Genomic DNA, 21482 nt, shown 5'->3' on the forward strand with positions numbered 1-21482 from the left:
ACTAGGTAAGCCCTATTGTTTTACTGTTTCTATGGTAATTTTTAATGGTAGTTCATAGGAAATTAATATAAATAGAGCTTACAGAATGTAAAGAAAAAATATAATTTTATAGACACATTTCCTTTTCTTATTTGCTCAACCCATTGAAAGGGTTTTTAAAAAAGATGTTTTAATTTCTAAAAAAATACTTATTCATTTTAATACTATTTTCTTTTGAAATTTTGAGTTCCAAATTCTCTTCTTGCAATCATTCCTCCCTTACTGGGAAAGTAAGAAAAATTATATTAATTACCTACGTGAAATGATACAAAAATATTTCCATATTATCTATATCACAAGCAAAACCAAAGAAAATTATGTTTCAATTTTCACTCAGAATTCATCAGTTCTCTGTCTCGAGGTAGATAGCATTTTTTTCATCTTGAGTCCTTTGAAATTATCATGGATATTTGTGTTAATATGAGTAGCCAAGTGTTTCACAGTTGATCATCACTACAATATGTTGTTACTCAGGACAATGATTTCCTAGTTATTCCAACTTTGCTTTGCCTCAGTTCATATAAATATTACCATATATTTTTCCTGAAATAATACTCCTCATCATTTTCTAATGCACAAAAATAATCCATTAAAATTATGTGCCATGATTTGTTCATCAAAATTATGTACCGTGGTTTGGTCAGTCATTCCCCAAATAATGAGCATCCATTCATTTTCCAATTCTTTGCCACCACAAGAAGAACTGTTACTAATATTTGTGTGTGTATGTGTGTATATTTGTGTATGCATATATGTATATGTCCTTTTCCTTTTGCTTTGATTTCTTTGAGGTACAGACCTAGTGGTAGTATTGCAGAGTCAAAGGGTATGCTCCCTTGTATAGTCCTTTAGGCATGATTCCAAATTGTTCTCCAGAATAGTTGGACCAGTTCACTACTCCAACAATAGTTTATTAGTGTACTTATTTTTCCTCCTCCCTTCAAGCATATGTCATTTCTGATAAGGTTAGGGTGTTACCTCAGGTTGTTTCAATTTGAATATCTCTAGTCAATAATGACTAATAGAATTTTTTTCATATGAAAATAAATCACTTTTATTTCTTTTAAAAACTGCCTATTTCTATCCTTTGAATATTTATCAGTCAGGGAGTGGTTCTTATTTTTTATAATTTTGGCTCAATTCTCTATATATTTGAGAAATGAAGCCTTTAAAAGAAAAACTTGCTGCAATTTTTTGATATTACTTCATTGTCTATGGTACCTTTTATCAAAATGTAGTTTCCCTGATTACCTTTTTTAATTATGGACTATTTTGTTTTTATTTTCTTTGAGATCCTGATTGTTACCCCTGGCTTTTTTTTACATCCACTGAAACATAATAGATTCTATTCCAGCACTATATTTTAATTCTGTGTGTATTTTTCTGTTTCAAGTGTTTCTCTTGTAAAGAATATATTGTTGGATTCTAATTTCTAATCCATTCTGCTATCTGCTTCTGTTTTATAGGTGAGCTCCTCCCATTTGTGTTCACAGTTATGATTACTAACTGTGAATTTCATTCCATCCTATTTTCTTCCATTTATCCTTATTTCTCTTTTTCATCCCTTCTTAAGTCTGTTTTCCTTCTGACCACTGCCTTCCTTACTCTGTCCTCCCTTTTGTTTTTCTCTGTCCCATATCTCTTCTTTCCACTATTATTTCCCTATATGGTACTCCCCTTCACTGTGGTCACTCAAGAAAAAATGTGTAGCCAGCTGTAACTTTGGTAAGCAGGCGTTCATTTGCTAGCCTTGTTTCACTCAAGGCTACTATTTGTTTCAGATACCTGCTGAGTTCTCTCCTAACAGGAGCTATTCATTTTTCAAATCTACTGGATTTCATGTTGTCCATAACTTTGCACCCATTCCATATACTGATGGTGAGTGGAATCATCTTCACAGAAGTTTGATTTTTTTTTGTATATTTGTGTGTGTGTGTGTGTTTTGATCACAAGATAGAGTCCCCATCTGCCATGGTAAGAAGGCCAGGGTTAGATGAGGTAGACAATTTTTACCTCACCTTTTCTTACCCCTTCCTCACTTCAGGAAATGAGCAGTGTGGTCCTTAAAAAGGCTGCTTAGGAACCCAAGGGTTGCTGAATCTTATTGCTTTTTCAGTCCAGTGAGAAGATGACAGTATGGCCTGGGCCACCTGCATGCAGTATTGTGACTACAGCTACCAGTGTATCCATATGTGTTGCTTTGTCATTTACCTGTTGCCACAGGATTTTGAGTTAGGTAAAAATACTAAAATGGTATGGGTGATATCTTCTGACTCATGCATCAACTGGATTTAAATGATGCAGAGCTGCCAAAGACTTCAGAGTCCAATGGCAAGACAAAAGCAAATTGAATGATGATGGCTCAGTATGTGGGAGATTACCTTAGCATCTTCAGTGTCTAACTAAGCTTTCAGCTCTCCACAGTACTTCCATCCTCTGACTCCATGATCCATTGGAACAAAGTATTTCCATCTGCTCATTCTTGGAGGGTGGGGAAGTATCTTTGTATACTTGGTGTAGATACTCCCCTAAGTCAGCAGTGGGTCTCAGGGTTGTTGGTTATCCTCAACTTAGTTTAGCCACTCTACCAAAAACATTTTACCAGGGTGTGGCCATTGCATATGTTCCAGCTTCTTAGAGTCACAGGTGAGATTTGGGTGGCAGGTGGACTCCAAAGGCAGAAAGCAGCCATGTGAAGACTCAGCAGCCCTCACACCGGAGGTAGTACTGAACTACCCATACATCCCTCTTCCTAAAGAGAGTTAATAAACACTTTTATACAAAGAAGGATGTGTGTTATACAGCATGACCAATGCAGGAATTTGTTTTTCTGAATTATACTTGTTCACTACATGGGTATTTTTTATTATGTTTTGTTGGCTGTTGTTTTTGAAATAGGGGAGAATATTGAGAAGGATAGATAAAAAATGCGTGTAAGATAAAATAAACGGATTGTGTTAGATGAGGGGAATTTAATCTTATTTGTGTTGTGTCCTTTGGCAGTTTGAGGATGCCTAATGTTAGTGTGTTGCCTTATGTTCATAATTGAAGAAAATGCTAAATTTTAGTTAAAGGCATTTCTTATGCTGGTTTCTGATCGAAATACATACATATGTACAAACATACACACATGCATGCATGCATATATGTATAATATACAAATATATATACAGATACACACATGTACTTATATGTAGTGTACATGTGCAGATACGTATATATACATTTGAATTTTCAGAGTGAACATTTATATTTCAGAAATAAACAAATATTACAAATTAGGAGTTGTTATATTTTCTTTTTAATTGTATAGACAAGAGAGTAAAGTAAATAATGCAGATTAAATTGAAAGTATGTCCTATATTTATTTTTGTTTTTCAGAAAACCAGTAATTAAAATATTTGCCAGGATATCTCTCCTTCAAAGCTATTTAAAAAGACACAAATTATGTTTTCCCATCAACAATACCCTTTTGAAATCTATCTATTGACCCCAGATTAAGAACCCCTGTATTAAATGATATCTGGGATCATTTCTAGCTCTAAATTCTATGATTCTAAAAATAACTCAATTTGACCTGATAAACAGAAATAAATTTCCCTAATGGGAACCACTTTTCGTCAAGCTGTGAATCAGTGGGACACTAGCAGAAGATTCCGATTCCTTCATCCCAGTGCAACATATAAAGCACTACGCCCTCTTCTATAAATAATGAGAAGGTGTAATGGTATTAAAGTTGCATATATTTCAGCCTACTGACACTTCAAAGGAAGGAGAAATAGTGAAAATAAGAGCTCATGCAAAACTTCACTGACTTTAAAAAAACTCGAGATTTTTATTTTATATTCCTAATTTTCTTTCATGTGTCATGTTCCAGAACAATGTCACTTTTTCAAAAGAAGAGGTAAACCCATGATTGTGTTTCTGTCTGAGAATAAAATTTCGTGTAACTGTTTCTAATGTTAATTAATAAAGATCTCCTAGGGTGGTGTTAAATTATTCATCGCACTTTTAGTATTTAAAAACTTAGGCCATCTGGGATTAAGGCTAAGAAATATGCTTACCACTAAGTTCTGTATTACTGTACAGTCAACACTCTTTAATGGATTTCTTCCTACTGTTGAGATTTTTCCCAACTCTAGCTACTTGGTATTTTGCCTTTCTAATATTAAGAAATTCTCATAAGGAGTAGGAAAAAAATAGCTTATTAAAACATAGAAAAATAGGATTGACTTCATTTGTATCATGTTCTCATTTTTTTTCTGAAACTGAGTTTGCAAAATAGAGTGCTTGAAAAAATGTACTATTATTTATATATTGCTAAAACTACTTTGATTGATACTATATTTGGAGGGTAAGAGGGAAGGCATATGAGATCTGCATAACTCAGTTTTTAGAATGATAGCTTTTGTATCTTGATTATCATCTGGAAAGGGCCTTGGAAATAAGCTGGTTCAACTCCTTTATTAAATACAATAAATAGATGAAAGAAGTCAAATGTCTTAAACACAGATAGTGAAAGAATTGGTATTTGAATGAAGGTCTTCTCACTTGGGATCCACTACTCTTTCTATTACATTGTGCTTCTTCTTAGGATGTTTAGAATCTTTAAATAAAATGCTTACCTTTTTCTCCACCCTACATTTCTACTATCCACAACATATTGAAATTGAGAAGTCTTCTGATAGAGTGTGTAGGAGAAACACTTTGCAATTACCTCAGTCCAAGACCTACCATTGACAAACATTAGATGGACAACCTTGGGCAAGAAACTTCACCTCACCATTCCCCAAGTGATTTTCTATAAATATGATCAGCAGAAAAGATGCTTGAATTTTATCAGTGGTGTATAAGTTTCCTTCCATTGATTAAAGGACAGTTCTGGAGGGGGAAAAGGTCAAATTGATATAGCATGTAGAGTACTGTATAATGCCATTTTATATTTACTATTTGACTTAGTGCTAAATTATCAGCATTTTAATTACTAGTTACCTGTTCTTTATCAATGTGCCTCTAATAATTATTCCTTTTCCTGTATTTCACAACACATTTTATTTGTGAACTTAGCAAAATAGAACCTATACAAGCCCAGTCACTAACAGATGTATTTGTCTTTTAGCTCAATGTCATCTCTTTAATATTATAATGATTTCTGATATTTAGCACTTTAAGCTTATATATACTATATTGTCTCATCCAATTCTCACAAAAATCGTTTGAAGTTGATAGTATGAATATTATTAAGTCCAGTTTACAGATGGAGAAACTGGGTTTCTGGGGCTTACTTTCTTAATCTCCCAAAGCTAGTAATGTCTCAATTGAGAACTTGAAATCTGACTTTCTAATAGCACGTCCAATACTTTGATTTTGTTTTGTTTTCAAGATTTCATAGTGATTCTATTGGATGAAATCATACTGAATTCCTAATTATAAAGAAGAGTAGAAACATGGTATGCTACATTATGTTTAACTGAACAGCCTGGATATCAGAGGTAGAACATACCTCTGCTAATTCTCAAAATAATTAGATTTCAATGTTAACATCAAAATGGAAGTAATATTGAATACATTATATTGTCCCTTGATGACTCAGAAAGCACTTTGAAATTTGGCAGTGCCTTTAGGCATTATTTTGCACCTTGGTATGAAACTTGAGGAGATACACAACTTTAAAGGTTGTATGGCAGTTGTGTGGAATTTTTGAAATTCCACGACATAGATCACAGACATTAGTAGGTAAATGCTAGGAAGTTACCTGAGGCAATAAAGGTCACACAACAAGTTTTCAAAGACAAGACTCCAAATCATACCTGATTCTGATTCCAAAGGTAATACTACATCTACTATGTCATGTTGCCTTTAGTATCACTCTACAGTTCTTTGAGAAAAAGAAAATTGCTGGCTTCAGTTTTTTGCCTTTCTTGACTTCTGATTGATAATTTGTTATATTTGTTGCATTTAATAAAATTTCCCCTTTCAATTTTTTAATGAACTAAATTCTCTTAGTATAACAGTAAGCACCCCAACATACACAAGGGGCCTGCTATCACAGGTTTTTTGATCTGCTTTTCTGAAAAGAAGGGCAACTTTTGAGGGGTCAGCAATTGTTTTCATCAAGCACATGTATCATTCACTTACTTTGGAGAAAAAGTCAGCACCTTGAACTTCAGAGAAAATACAGAGAAGTACAAATCAACAGTCATGACTTCCAACTCTCTAACATAAGCAATATATACATCATAGAACAAGTGACAGATCCAACTGTATGACCATTACACACACACACACACACACGCACACACACACACACACACACACACATACACACACACATAGTTGCCAGAAAAAGAAGCAGCAATATCTGTGTTTTCAAAATCATGGGGGACTCTTTAGAGACTTCCCAGAGTCTCATCTGACCAAACAAAACACTTCCAGTCAGTAAGCCTCAAAGTAAAACCTCACCCTCAGAGTATTTATACATTTTTTAGATCCAGAGGGCATCACAAAACTTGAGAACCAGTGACTCATTAGAAACTTAACAAAAGTTGTGGACCTTCCTACAAATCTTCCCTAATCTTCCTACAAATCTTCCCTTAATGGGCAGGTCCATTAATGGATCAGGAAAATCTTTAATCACATTAAAATAATTAGCACTACAAATACATATAATATTTCTAGTTAAAGAAACTCTTGTTTCTGTACTTTACTTCTAGTAAAGACTCTTGATAAAGGCAAGATTCAACCAGAGGCTCTTGATTATACCAAAACAAAAACAACAAAAGATCCTACCTACTTTGTTTGCCATCACACTTAGCCACATCAGATATTTTGACCAAGTTTAACTTCCTTTTTTTTTACATGTTCATACATTCACTGGTATTATAGATACTATGCTTTTATTTTGATGTGTTTCAGCTGCTATCAGGGGAACAATCTGTGGGTCAGATCTCTGTATGTGTTTAATTTTCTATAGCTCTCCCAAGTGATCAATTTTTCTTTTCCTTATAATAATGATAATTTTTCCCCTTCATGGAGACTGAAAGCTTAATTAAACTTTAGTGGCTGTTTAGCCAAACTACAACACAATTTCATTGATTAAAAATGATGAATCATATACATAAATAGGATAGCATTGCAAAAATCAAGACACGAGAGGAGGCTAGCTCTATATCTTCAACTTGGTAGACCATTTTCATTATAGTTGAAGATATTTAGAGCTGGAAAGATTCTTAGAGGTCATTAATTTCAATGTATTAAATTCACAGATGAAGAAACAGACACAAAGACGTTACATAACGTTCCATAAAGTTACATAATGTCATATAGACAGCAACAAAAGAAAATTATCAGGTTGTGGAGCGATTTAATCTCTCTGGATATCAACCTATGATTAGGCAAGAAAAATGACTAAACTGTTCATAACTTTTGAGGCAATCATACCACTTCTGGGTGTATATACTAAGGAGGTCAAAGTAAAAGAACAAGAAAAGGTTGAGTATAGACCAAAATAGTCACAGCTTTTTTTTTTTGGTAGTAATAAAGATTTAGGGGGAAAAAGTGGGTTTTCGTCATTTAGGGAATGTCTAATGATGATGTGGTATGAAAATGTAATCGAGTATTTGTGCTCATCAAGCATAATATATTATGTGTATTCCAAAATTATTAATTTGATGGATTCAGAGAAAAATTAGAAAGTTTAGATAAGTTTATACTTGATACTACTCAGTAAACATAAGAGAACCAGTGTAATTAAATGCACAACATCTACAAAATTGTAATTGAAAAGTTCACTAAAAAAGAAGATGAACTTTGAATAGATTAAAATTTGTAATATTTCTGAAGGACAGATAATGAAATGTATTTCCCTCCCTTGTGCAGAAAGGTGAGTTAATTCTATGGCAGAATATATTATATATTTTCATATGAGCTCATTATATTGATTACTTTTATTTAACTTTTTCTTTGTTAAAACTGAAGATTCAATCCAGGACTTAGGAGAGAGAGTATTCCAGGACACAAATCTGATATAAAAACAAAAGATCAATAAAACTTATTTCTAAAAGTTCAAAGTATATGCCACACTGCCTAGTCTTCCTTTTATTCTCTGTCACAAAGAGATAGTCATCACTACTTTATATTTTCAGTATTTCCGCTTAAGAAACAAGTTTCTCTCTCTTAAAATCATACTTGGAATTTAATTTACAAGTCTTTGTTCCTCCACCTTTTGAAGTAGGTAGTTATTTAGACAAGTGAAATGTTATTTGGAACTGTACTTTTGGCAGAAAGAGACAGAGACAGAGAGACAAACAGAGAGACCCAGAAGAGAGAGAGAGAGAGAGAGAGAGAGAGAGAGAGAGAGAGAGAGAGAGAGAGAGAGAGAGAGAGAGAGAGAGAGAGAGAAGAAGAAGAGACAGAGACAGAGAGACCGAGACAGAGACAGACAGGAACTGACAGAGAGAGAGAGACAAAGAGAGATAGAGACAGAGAAACAGACACAAACACAGATGCAGACAGACACAGAGACACATAGACGTATAGAGATGCAGCACAGAAAGAGAGAGTGAGATACAGAGGGAGACAGAGACAGAGAGAAAGAGAGAGAGACAGAGACAAATAAAGAGAAAAAAAATGAGAAAGAAAGAGGAGACAAAGCAAGCCCTTAATCAGATGTTTAGATCATTACTAGGTCAGGAATCTTCTTCCAGGTTTGTGATGCTTCCTGAACCAATCATCTCTTTCTATTTCAGGTGATTTACAATACATTTTGATCATAAAATTACTTCATCTTCTCTTTCCATGAATCTGTACCAACATGCAATAAATGGTGCTCCCTTCTACCCCTTGTTTCTTGGCTTTCTTCATGTGAGTAAAACTTTTAAAATAACTAATGTTGCTTCTTCCTCTTTCAAATTCACTATGCCTGAATGAAGCATATCTGGGAGTCCTGAATGAGTGATGATTGCTAAAACTGTTAGTTATCTTTGAAGGATTGTGGAGAGCAAATATTGGAAGAACTGGCGATGGGAAATGTCTCAATTAAAAATGTAATAAGGTAAATTATTCTGAATATAGAGGCATTTACTTCACTTTGATTCCTGTCAAAATTCTAGAGCATATTATCAAAGGGATGTTTTCTGAGCACTTGGAAAAGAAAGTGGAGATCGATAGAAAACTAGCACCGGTTTATTAAGAACACATCATACAAGACAAACTACATTTTTTTTGACAAAGTCAAATGCTAATAGATTAGGGGAATGACAGACATATAATAATACACCAAGGACTCAGCTAGGTATTTGAGGAAAAAAAACTTTCATCATATATCATAAGATGTTGATACTACAGAGCTGATAGGCTTGACAGCAATGTAGTTAGGAAAATGAGAAAGTATTTAAGTGACGAGTTAGGAATATATACTCTGCTATCCTAGGTAATATCATGTTATCAGCAAATATCTATTTATTTAATACTTCTTTTGACTAATAGAGTTGTACAGAAGAGCAGAAGGGTCATAATAATGATTTATTTATGTGCTATTTGGCTTGAGCAAGATCAATGAGTATCCAGAGAGTGTACGTCAACATATGTCACTGGATTGAACTATGGAAGTGATGTTTGGTTAATAATTGACTTGGGCTTTCCAAAGGGTCACCCACTCACCTTCAGAAGAGGATATCAAAGCTTGGAATACAGACACAATGTGTTTCAACTTCTTATGAGAGAAGAACTGAGCAGGAATTGTCTTTCTTGAGCAGGGTTTAAAACTTCAGGTTGTTTAACGCTGGGTACACAGGTCTCCTTTTTTGCCATTTTTGACAGGTGGAATGTGGAGGCAAATCTTTTGTTCTTTGTTATTTTAGCTGTTGTGGAGGATGGAGCAACAGAGACTCTTTACTTACTTCTTTAAGGAAATAGGTAGGAATAGATAGAAATAAATTACTCTGCTGGGCACAGAAGTAACCAGTTCTCTCTCCCTCTCCCCTCCCTGTATCTCTCTCTGTCTCTGTCTCTGTCTCTCTCATTATCAATGACTTGGTTGTGAAAACTTTCAATTAGGTTAAAGAAATCAACTTTATCCCTTTTTGAGTCTTGGACCTCTTTGCTGGCATGATGAAAACTATAGACCCCCTTCTCAGAATAATGGTTTTGAATGCATAAAATAATAATATGCAAAGGTTTAAAAAAGGAAATCAATTATGTTGAAATGTATTTATCAAAAAAAATTTTGGTGAAAGTCAGCAGATACCATGTTAAGAACTCTCATGGCACTGGGTACCATTTTAGGTAGGTAGAAGGAAGAAGAGTGACATATTATAGTGTGTCCAAAGGAAAATAACTATAATAACAAGGCATCTTGAAATCAGGCTACATGAAGTTTATTTTGCAGACCTAGAGATGTTTTGTGTAGAGAAGTAATATCTCAGAGATGAGTTGATGGATAGGACAAGTCTCTTAAATTAGGAAGTAAAATAATAAGTAGAAATTATTAGATTTACCCTGTTGATGTTTATTTGTAGAAACTGGATGCAAAGAATGGAAAGGGGAAGAGAATTGCAGGGAAACAGATACAAATGTCTGTTACATATTAGGAAGATCTTAATGGTTAGAGCAGTCCCAAAATGGAATGGGTTTCCTCAAAGACAATAAAAATATAGCATATTCATATTGCTCTTAAAAATTTGAAGGGAATTTTATAATTATCTCACCTCATCCTCACAATAACACTGGAAAGTAGAAATTTTTATTATCTCCATTCTTTTAATCAAAAGATCAGGACTCAGAAAGGTTAAGTGATTTGCCTAGAGTCACACAGCAAGTATCTTGAATGTGAATCCAAGTCTGCCTCAACTCTACAGTCTGGGTGTCTACTTAACAACTCATTTTGGGTGTGGTTGAAGGGATTTTCAGGAAGGGTCAGAATAGACACTCTCTAGGGTTCCTTTCAGCTCTGAGATTTACACATATTAGGTCATCTGAAGTATATCATGGAGCTCTGTCCTTGAATTTTATTGGAATATTTGGGTTATGCATTAGAAGGTTAAAAAATGCATTGCAGTGTTTAGAACAAAAAAAAACACATTTCAACATTATGTAAGAGACAGATGAAGGTGATATTTTTAATATACTTAGCATAGTTAATTTAGAATTATTTATAGAGATTATAAATGATATTAAATGGCAAAAAGACATAACTGTACCATTCTCAGTTGAAGGCAGCAGGGGATCTGACTGCTTAACAACAGCAACTTATTGCTTAGAAAAATAAAGTAATATTCAAGAGATTTAAAGTGTCTCGTTGCCATTGTCACCAAAGTAAGAACAATTAAAAATATGCACTTTAAAAATGTTTTACTTTTATTTGCTAATTACCTTAGAAAGAATATGATGTGTGTTTTGGCAGCCTCAAAGGTCAACACTATTTTGAGCTCCATTTTAAGAAAAACTGATGAATTAGAGAAAGGACCCTGTCTTTCACTGTGAAATGGTGGGAGTGATCTCCCTAAAAGTGAATTGTTCTAAAGAAAAGAATTGATCTTAAGGGGATTTAAAAAAATTGTGTTTAAGGTACCCTCATTAATATCCCCACTTTATAGCTACTTCAGTATGAAATCTCTAATTCAAATAGAAACATCAACCATGTTTCCATCCTCTCATTTAAGGAACCAGATTACATTGTCTAGAGGCAGCCAGGTGGCATAGTGGATAGAGCACTGGGCTTGGAATTAGGAAGACCTGGGTTTGAATTAATCCTCAGACACTTACATGCTGTGTGATCCTGGGCAAATCACTTAACTTCTGTTTGCCTCAGTTTCCCCATCTGTAAAGGGGTGATAATGTTAGCACCTATCTCCTAGGATTGTCGGGAGGATCAAATGAAATAATAACTATAAAATACTGAGCACAGCGCCTAGCATAGAGTAAGCATTTTATAAATTTTGTTGTTATTAGTATTATTATTATCATTAGTGAATTAGTAGCCTCAAGAAGACTTGAGTCTAAATCTGGACTCAGACATGTGTTGGTGATGTGACCCTGGCAAGTCTCAACCTCTATCTGCCTCAGTTTCCTCATCTACTAATGGGGATAATAATTTCATCTACCTGGAAAGGTAGTGGTGAAGATCAAGTGAGATAACATTCATAAAGCACTTTGAAATTCTGAATGTACTATGTAAATGCTAGATGGTAGTAGTAGTAGTAGCAGCAGCAGCAGCAGCAGTAACAACAACAGAAGTAGTTTGGGAAGTCAATATGACTTTATTATACTATTGGTGTACTAAAAATTAAAAAAAAAAAGATGAATTAAATATAGTAACCAAATGACCTATGAAAACAATACTTCCCTGAGAGTTACTTTTTAAAATATTTATCCTTACTAGATCTGTCTGCCTCAGTTTCTCCTATGTAAAATGATGACAGTAATAGCACCTTCCTCCAAGCATTGTTATGAGGATTAAATGAGAAAGCATTTGTCAAGAGTTTTGTGAAACTTAAAGTGCTATAGAAACATTATAAGTGTTCTCATTATTTTGATTATTATAGCAATTAGAAACATCACGTGTGTGATATGATGGCATATACATGTAACATGATTAGTTCCAAAGAAGAAACTTCTAATTAATGTCCCCAGGTACACATTTAAAATTATATTTGTATATTACTTTATAGTTACAAGAGCTACAAAATATTACTTATTAATATTATTTCATTTCATAGAATCATAGAGGTAGAAGGCACTAAGGAGATAACCACAATAACAACTAGGCTTATATAGCTCTTTGACATTAACAGTGTACTTTGTAAATATTATTTAATTTTATCCTCACAATGATCCTAGGAAGTAAACACTATTGTCTCCAGTTTAAGAATGAGGAGACTGAGGCAGGCAGAGGTTAAGTGACTTTCCCAGAGTTATTCAACTAGTGAATAACAGAGGCTGAATTTGTGTCCTGATCATCGTGGTTCTAGATCTAGCACTCCATTGGATCACCTCAATACATGTGTTTGTATGACCTAATACCTATCTGAACAGAAATGACGTCCACGATACCCCATTTACCTCTGCAACTTTTCTTTCATCATCTCATTGTTCTACTCACATATTCTGTCCTTCATCTTTTATCTGGAATACTGAAATAGACTCCTCTATGAGTCCTTAAGGCAGCAAGGTGGCACAATGGCACAGACTCTTCTTCTTGAATTCCAATCTGACATCAGACTGTTAGGAGCCATGTGAACATGGGCAAGACACTTAACCCTGTTTATATCAGTTCCTTATTTAAATTATGAACTAGAGAAGGAAATGACAAATCTCTTTAGTAGATTTGAAAAAAAAAAAACCTAAAACTGGGGTCATGAAGATTAGGAAATGACTGAAGACAAACAAGATCATTATCTCCTTGCCTCCAGTAGCTCACTTCTCTAATTTATTCTCTTTATATCTATTAGATTGATACTGCTAAAGTATGAAGAGGTGGAGCTAAGAAGGAAAAGAAAAGTCAGGGTGAAACAATTTTTCAGCCCAAGACAACTTAAAATGTCAACAGGAAAGATATGTCTCCTTGTGGTGAGAGAAGAGATCAATCCACACAGGTAACATGCCAGCATATTTGGAAATCACAACACTGGCCACTGGATTGCAAAGGATCAAGTTGTGTCCCAATCTTTTTTTTTAATTTTTTAAAATTTTATTTATTTTTTTAAATGTTCACTACCATAATAATAATAATTATTATTATATTTAAGATTGTATATTTTAATATATTAAATATATAAATATAATTAAATATATTTAATAATAATAATAATAATCACTACCATAGAATTTAGATTTTTACCCCTCGCCACCTACCCCCAACAACCTCCCTCCCTCCCCAAGACAGCATAAAATTCTTTATAGGATCTACATATACTTTCCTATTGAATACATTTTAACTATAGTCATGCTGTGTAGATGAACTAAAACAAATGGAAGAAATCATATAACAAATCAAAACACAATACACACACACACACACACACACACACATAGAATCTGCTACATTCTGTGAATGAATTCCACAGTTCTATCTGTGAGTGTGGAAGGCATTTTCCCTTAGAAAACCATTGGGAATTTTTTTTTTTTAAGTTCTTGCATTATTATGGAGTTCCAAGTCTACCAGAAAAAACTCTCACACACTGCAGTCATAGCTTGCACAAAGTTCTCCTGGTTCTGCTGCTTTTGCTCAGCATCAGATCATATAAGTCCTTCCAGGCCTCTCTGAAGTCTTCTTGTTCATCATTTCTTATGGCACAATAGTACTCCATTACATTCATATACCACAATTTATTCAGCCATTCCCCAATTAATAGGCATCCCCTTGATTTCCAGTTTTTGACAACTACAGAGAGTGCTGTTATAAATATTTTTGTACATGTGGGACCCTTTCCCATTTTTATGATCTCTTGGGGATACAATCTTAGTAGCAATATTGTTGAGTAAAAGGGTATGCACATTTTTGTAGCCCTTTGGGCATAGTTCCAAACTGCTCTCCAGAATGACTGGATGAGCTCACAGCTCCACCAACGATGAATTAGTGTGCCAACTCTCCCACATCCTCTCCAACATTTATCATTTTTCTGTTCTGTCATGTTTGCCAATCTTATAGGTGTGATGTGGTACCTCAGAGTTGTTTTGATTTGCATCTGTCTAATCAAAAGTGATTTAGAGCATTTTTTCATATGATTATAGATATCTTTAATTTCTTCCTCTGAAAATTGCCTGTTCATATCCTTTGACCATTTATCAATTGAGGGATGACTTGTATTGTTGTACATTTGACTCGATTCTCTATATATTCTAGAAATGAGGCCTTTATCCCCAAGAATAGCTGTAATTTTCCCCCCAATTTACTACATCCCTCCGAATTTTGGTTGCATTGATCTTTGTTGTGCAAAAACTTTTCAGTTTAATGCAAGCAAAATTATCCATCTTGCATTTCATAATGCTTTCTATCTCTTCTTTAGTAAAAAAAATTCTTCCCTTCTCCACAAATCTGATAAATACACTATTACTCGCTCCTTCAGTTTGTCCATGGTATCAATCCTTATACCTAGATCGTGTACCCATTTGGACTTTATTCTTGTGTATGGTGTCAGGCATGGATCTGTGCCTATTTCTGCCACACTGTTATGCAGTTTTCCCAGCAATTTTTGTTGAACAGTGAGTTCTTATTCCAGAAGCTAAGGTCCTTGGGTTTATCAAACAGGAGGTTGCTATATTCCTTGCCTACTGTGTCCTGAGCGCCAATTCTATTCCACTTGTCTACCCATCTGTTTCTTAGCCAGTACCAAGTGGTTCTGATAATTGCTGCTTTATAGTAATATTTGAGATGGGGTAGCACTAGGCAACCTTCCCTAGCATTTCTTTTCATTAGTCCCTTTGATATTCTAGACCTTTTGTTCTTCCAGATGAATTTTGATATTATTTTATCCAGCTCTAGAAAATAATTATCTGATAGTTTCATTGGTATGGCACTAAATAAGTAAATTACTTTAGGTAGAATTGTAATTTTTTTTTTATATTAGCTCAGCCTACCCATGAGCAATTGATGTTTTTCCGCTTACATAAATCTGACTTTATTTATGTAAAAATATCATGCAATTGTGTTCATATAGTCCCTGGGTTTGTTTTGGCAGGTAAACTCTCAAGTATTTTATGGTGTCTACCCTAGCTTTAAATGAGATTTCTCTTTCTATCTCTTGCTGTTGGATTTTGTTGTTTATATATAGGAATGCAGAAGATTTATATGGGTTTATTTTGTAACCTGCAACTTTGACAAAGTTGTTTTTTATTTCAAGTAGTTTTTTATTTGAATCTCTGGGATTCTCTAAGTATATCATCATATCATCTGCAAAGAGTTAAAACTTAGTTTCTTCTTTGCCTATTCTTATTCTTTCCAGTTCTTTATCTTGTCTAATTGCTACATTTAACATTTCTAGTACCATAGTGAATAACAGTGGTGATAATGGACATCTTTGTTTCACCACTGATCTTATTGGAAACGCATCTAGCTTATCCCCATTGCACATAATGCTTGCTGAAGGTTTTAGGTAGATACTGCTTATTATTTTATAGAAAGTTCCCTTTATTTCTATGTTCTCCAATGTTTTTAATAGGAATGGGTGTTGTATTTTGTCGAAAGCTTTTTCTGCATTTATTGAGATAATCATGTGGTTTTTGTTAGTTTCATTGTTGATATGATAGATAATACTAATAGCTTTCCGAATATTGTACCAGCCCTGCATTCCTGGTATGAACCCTACCTTATCATAATGTGTTATTCTCATGATAAGATACTGTATTTATTTTGTTAAAATCTTCTGTCCTTCTGGATTGCCTCTGCCACAGTAGGAAGAATCCCTCTTTGCTATTTTCCTAGCCTCTGGTGTTATGAGACTATTTGCCCCCTTCTGCTGTTCCTGCTGATCCAGGATTTTTCTGGGAAAATATTTTATGGTTCTTTCATGGTCATCAGGGGTGAGGAGAGAGCATTTACTGATCACTCCGCCATCCTGGCTCCCGGAAGTTCAAGTAGGTGACTTACCGAAGTTTAGTCTTCAGGCTGAAGGTTTCAAGAGCCGCTGCGCTGATATCTGGCGCTCAGAGGCTCTCACCGGCTCGGTTTGGCTGGTCTCCTGCTCGGCTGGTTCCTCCTGCCACTCTCAGGCTTCTCAGGTCCCTTCCGCCCCGCTGCGCTGACCGCGCTGCACTGTGCGCTGGGGGCTCACCCCCGCGGAACAGATACTTCCCATGGACCTTCCAGTCTAACCTGGGCTCTGAATCCATCAAAGTCTGTCACCCACTGGATTCCACACCTCCAAAGTTTGGTCAGATTCTCCTTTCAGAGGTATCCAGAGGAGTTTGTCCAGGAGCTTAGGAGAGTCATTGCTTTCACTCTGCCATCTTGGCTCCACCCCCCGTTAAAATTTTAATTTAAAATTTTTGCATCTATATTCATTCCAGAAATTGTTCTATAATTTTCTTTGTTTGTTTTGTCTCTTCCTGGTTTAGGTATCAAAATCATATTTGTATCATAGAAAGAATTTGGGAGGACTCCTTCTTCCCCAATTTTCAAAAGTAGTCAATATAGTATTGGAATTAACTGACCTTTAAATGTTTGAAAGAATTCACTTGTAAATCCATCTGGTCCTGGAGATTTTTTTCCTAGGGAGTTCATTGATAGCTTGTTCAATTTCTTTTTCTGAGGTGGGGTTGTTTAAGTATTCAACTTCCTCTTCTGTTAATCTGAGCAATTAGTATTTTTTAAAATATTCATCCATCTCATTTAGATTGTTGAATTTGTGGGCATAAAGTTGGGCAAAGTAATTTCTAATTATTGTTTTAATTTCCCCCTCATTGGAGGTGTGTTCAACCCTTTAATTTTTAATATTAGTAATTTGATTTTCTTCTTTCTTTTTTTTAATCAAATTGACCAAATGTTTATCAATTTTATTAGTTTTTTCGTAAAACCAAATACTGATTTTATTTATTAATTCAATAATTTTCTTAATCTCAATTTTATTAATCTCTCCCTTGGTTTTCAGTATTTCTAATTTGGTATTTACTTGGGGATTTTCAATTTGTTCTTTTCCTAGCTTTTTCAGCTACATGCCCAAGTCATTGATCTCCTCTTTCTTTATTTTATTTATATAGGCATTCAAAGATATAAAACTTTCCCTAAGAACTGCTTTTGCAGTATCCCATAACATTTGATAGGTTGTCTCATTATTTTCATTCTCTTGAATGAAGTTGTTGATTGTTTCTATGATTTCTTCTTTAAGCCCCTCCTTCTTTAGGATTTGATTATTTAGTTTCCAATTGATTTTTGGTTTATCTTTCTATGGTCTTTTATTACATATATTTTTTATTGTATTATGATCTGAGAAGGATGCATTGATTATCTCTGCCTTTCTGCACTGGATTGTGATGCTTTTATATCCTAGTACATGGTCAATTTTTGTAACTGTGCCATGTACCACTGAGAAAAAGGTATATTCCTTTCTATTCCCATTCAATTTTCTCCAGAGATCTATCATATCTTTCTTATCCAGAGTTTTATTTACCTCCTTAACCTCTTTATTGTTTATTTTGAGGTTAGATTTATAAATTTCAGAAAGGGGAAGGTTGAGGTCCCCCACTAGTATAGTTTTGCTATCAATTTCTTCCTTCAACTCCTCCGACCTCTCTTCTAAGAATTTGGGTGCTATACCACTTGGAACATACATGTTTAGTAATGATATTGCTTCAATATTTTTGGTGCCTTTTAGCAGGATATAGTTTCCGTCCTTATCTCTTTTGATTTGATCTATTTCTGCATTTGCTTTGTCTGAGATTAGGATTGCTACTCCTGCTTTTCTTACATCAGCTGAAGCACAATATATTCTGCTTCAATCTTTGACCTTTATCCTGTGTGTATCCCCTGTTTCAAATGTGTTTCTTATAAACAACATATTCTTGGATTATGGGTTTTAATCCATTCTGCTATCCATTTCTATTTTATGGGAGAGTTCATTCCATTCACATTCACAGTTATGATTACAATCTGTGTATTTCCCTCTATCCTCTTTCCCACCGTTTGTGCTTTTAGCTCTCCTGTCTCCCTTCCCCTTCTCAATACTATTCACTTTTCACCACCTCCTCTTGCAGCCTTCCCTTCCTCCTTTTAACCCCCCTCCCTTTTACTCCCCTTTACCTTAACTGCTTCGTCCCTCCCTTTTAGCTTCCCTCCCCTTTCTTCCCCCTTCCCCTCCTACTGCCTATAGAGGTAGTTAGGATTACCTGCTTAAATTTATTGCTCCCTCCTTGAAACATATCAGATGAGAGTACCTCTCAAACAATGCTCATCTCCCTCCCCTCTTTCCCTCTACTATAATTTTGTACTTCTTCCTGTGATGTAATTTACCATTTTCTGTATCCTCCTTTTCACACCTCCTGTTAACAATCCCTTCGCATACTTAAATCATATTTTTAACATGACATCATTTACTTTTTACCTCTTCCCTCTATGTAAATCCCTTTTATATTTCATAATAGATGCAGAATTCTCAAGATTAACAGTTTTCATCTTCCCTTATAAGGAGGTAAACAGTTTGCCCAAATTGAGTAACAAGTTTTTTTTTTGTTTTCTTTTTTCCCCATTTATCTTTCTATGCTTCTCTTGAGACCTGCATTTGAAGATCAAATTGTCTATTAAGTTCTGGTGTTTTTGTCAGGAAGATCTGGAAATGCCATACTTCGTCGAATGACCATCTCCTTGCCCGAGATGTTATGCTGAACTTTTCTGGATAGTTGATCCTTCGTTTTAGTGCCAACTCATTTGCCTTATGGAATATTGGATTCCAATTCTTTCAATCTTCTAATGTAGAAGCTGCAAGGTCCTGTGTGATCCTGACAGTAGCTCCTCGATATTTGAATTGTTTTTTTCTGACTGCCTGTAGTATTTTCTCCTTGACTTGAGAGTTCTGGAATTTGGCAATGATATTTCTTGGGGTTTTGAGTTTGGGATCCCTTTTGGGAGATGAACAGTGGATTCTTTTGATGACTATTTTACCCTCTGCATCTAGCACTTCTGGGTAGTTTTCCTGGATGATTTCCTGGAAGATATTGTCCAGACTCTTTTTTTCATCATAGCTTTCTGGCAGGCCAATAATTCTTAAATTTTTTCTCCTGGATCTGTTTTCTAGGTCAGTTGTTTTTCCAATTAGCTATTTTACATTTTCTTGTATGTTTTCATTCTTTAGATTTTGTTTGACTGATTCTTGCTGTCTCATAGAGTCATTAGTTTCTACTTGCCCAATTCTAATTTGTATCAAATTGTTTTCTAAAGTTACCTTTTGCATCTCCTTTTCCATCTGTCCAATTTTTTCTTTTAAGGAGTTATTTTCTCCAGTTAATTTTTGTACTTCCTTTTTTATTTGTCCAATTTTCCCAGTTAGGTTTTGTGCTTCCTTTTCTATTTGACAAACTATTTCTTTTAGGGAGTTATTTTCTCCAGTTAACTTTTGTACTTCCTTTTCCATTTGTTCAATTTTCCTTTTCAAAGGGATTTTCTCATCAGTGAATTATTTTTTTATAATTTTAAAATCATTGGCAAGTTTTTCTTCTATTTCCTTCTTCAGCTGTTCCAGGAGAGCTGTTTGTACATGCAAGCAGTTCATAGTCCCTTCTGAAGTTTCAGATGAAAATACAGTCTCAGTACTGACGTCTTTGTTTTTTGTGTTTTGGTCCTTATATCCATAGAAAGATTCTATGGTTTTTTTCTGGCTTATTTTGCTTTCTTTTTTTGTTCATGATGGTGATTGTGTGTTGTGGCTTCTAGTACTTTCAGTTAGAAACTGTAGAACTTGGTGTTGAGCCAACTTGTGCAAAAAAAGCTAAGAGCAGGTTTTTGTTTTGTGTTTCCCTTATCAGCCCTGGAGTTAGCTTGTTAAGTGTGGGGGAGGGATGGTCTGGTAATGGGAGATCTCCTCAGCTGAACTGAGGCAAAGGCTAGCTCAGGGGTTGGTGATCCCAGCTGCCCTATGGTCTTCCTGTTTCCCCTAGAGTGCTGAGGTATGCCTAGATGTTAGTGTGAGTTCCCACCCCTCCTGGGGCTCTTCTCCTGGCACTGAGGCTTGCCTGGGTCTTACTGCAAGTTTCCTCCTCCTTGGGCCCTCTGTCTTTCTGATTTACCACTGCCACAATAGGAGGAATCCGCTTTAGCTACTTTCTTAGCCTCAAGTGTTATGAGACTATTTGCCCCCTCTGCTATTACTGCTGATCCAGGATTTTTCTGGGAAAATATTTTATGGACCTTTGAAGGTCATCAAGGGGGGATGACAGAGCATTTACTGATCACTCCACCATCCTGGTTGCTGGAAGTTCAAGTCGGTGACTTACTGATGTTTAATCTGCAAGCTGAAAGTCTCAGGAGTCACTGTGTTGATGTCTGGAGCTCAGCAGCCACCACTCATTTGGCTCTGCTGGTCTCCTACCCTCAGCTGCCTCTCTACTGGTTCCTCCTGCTGCTCTCAGGTTTCCTGGGGCCCTTCTGCTCTGCTGTGCTGGCCACACTGTGCTGTGCACTGTGGTCTCACCCCCACGGAATAGATCCTTCCCATGTACCTTCCAGTCTGTCCTAGGCTCTGAATCTACCATGGTCTATCTCCCACTGGATTCCGCACCTCCAAAATTTGGTCAGATTCTCTTTTCAGAGGTATCTGAAGGAGTTTGTACAAGAGCTTAAGTGAGTCCTTGCTCTCACTCCACCATCTTGGCTCCTCCTTTGTGTCCCAATCCTAAAGAAGGTTAATACCAAGGAATATTCAGAGTTGATCACTTACATTTCACATGCCAATAAGGTTATGTTTTAGATTCTTCAATCTAGTCTTCAGCAATATGTGAACAGATAATTACCACAAGTG

This window comes from Notamacropus eugenii, chromosome 3 (assembly GCF_028372415.1).
Source record: "Notamacropus eugenii isolate mMacEug1 chromosome 3, mMacEug1.pri_v2, whole genome shotgun sequence".
NCBI lineage: Eukaryota > Metazoa > Chordata > Mammalia > Diprotodontia > Macropodidae > Notamacropus > Notamacropus eugenii.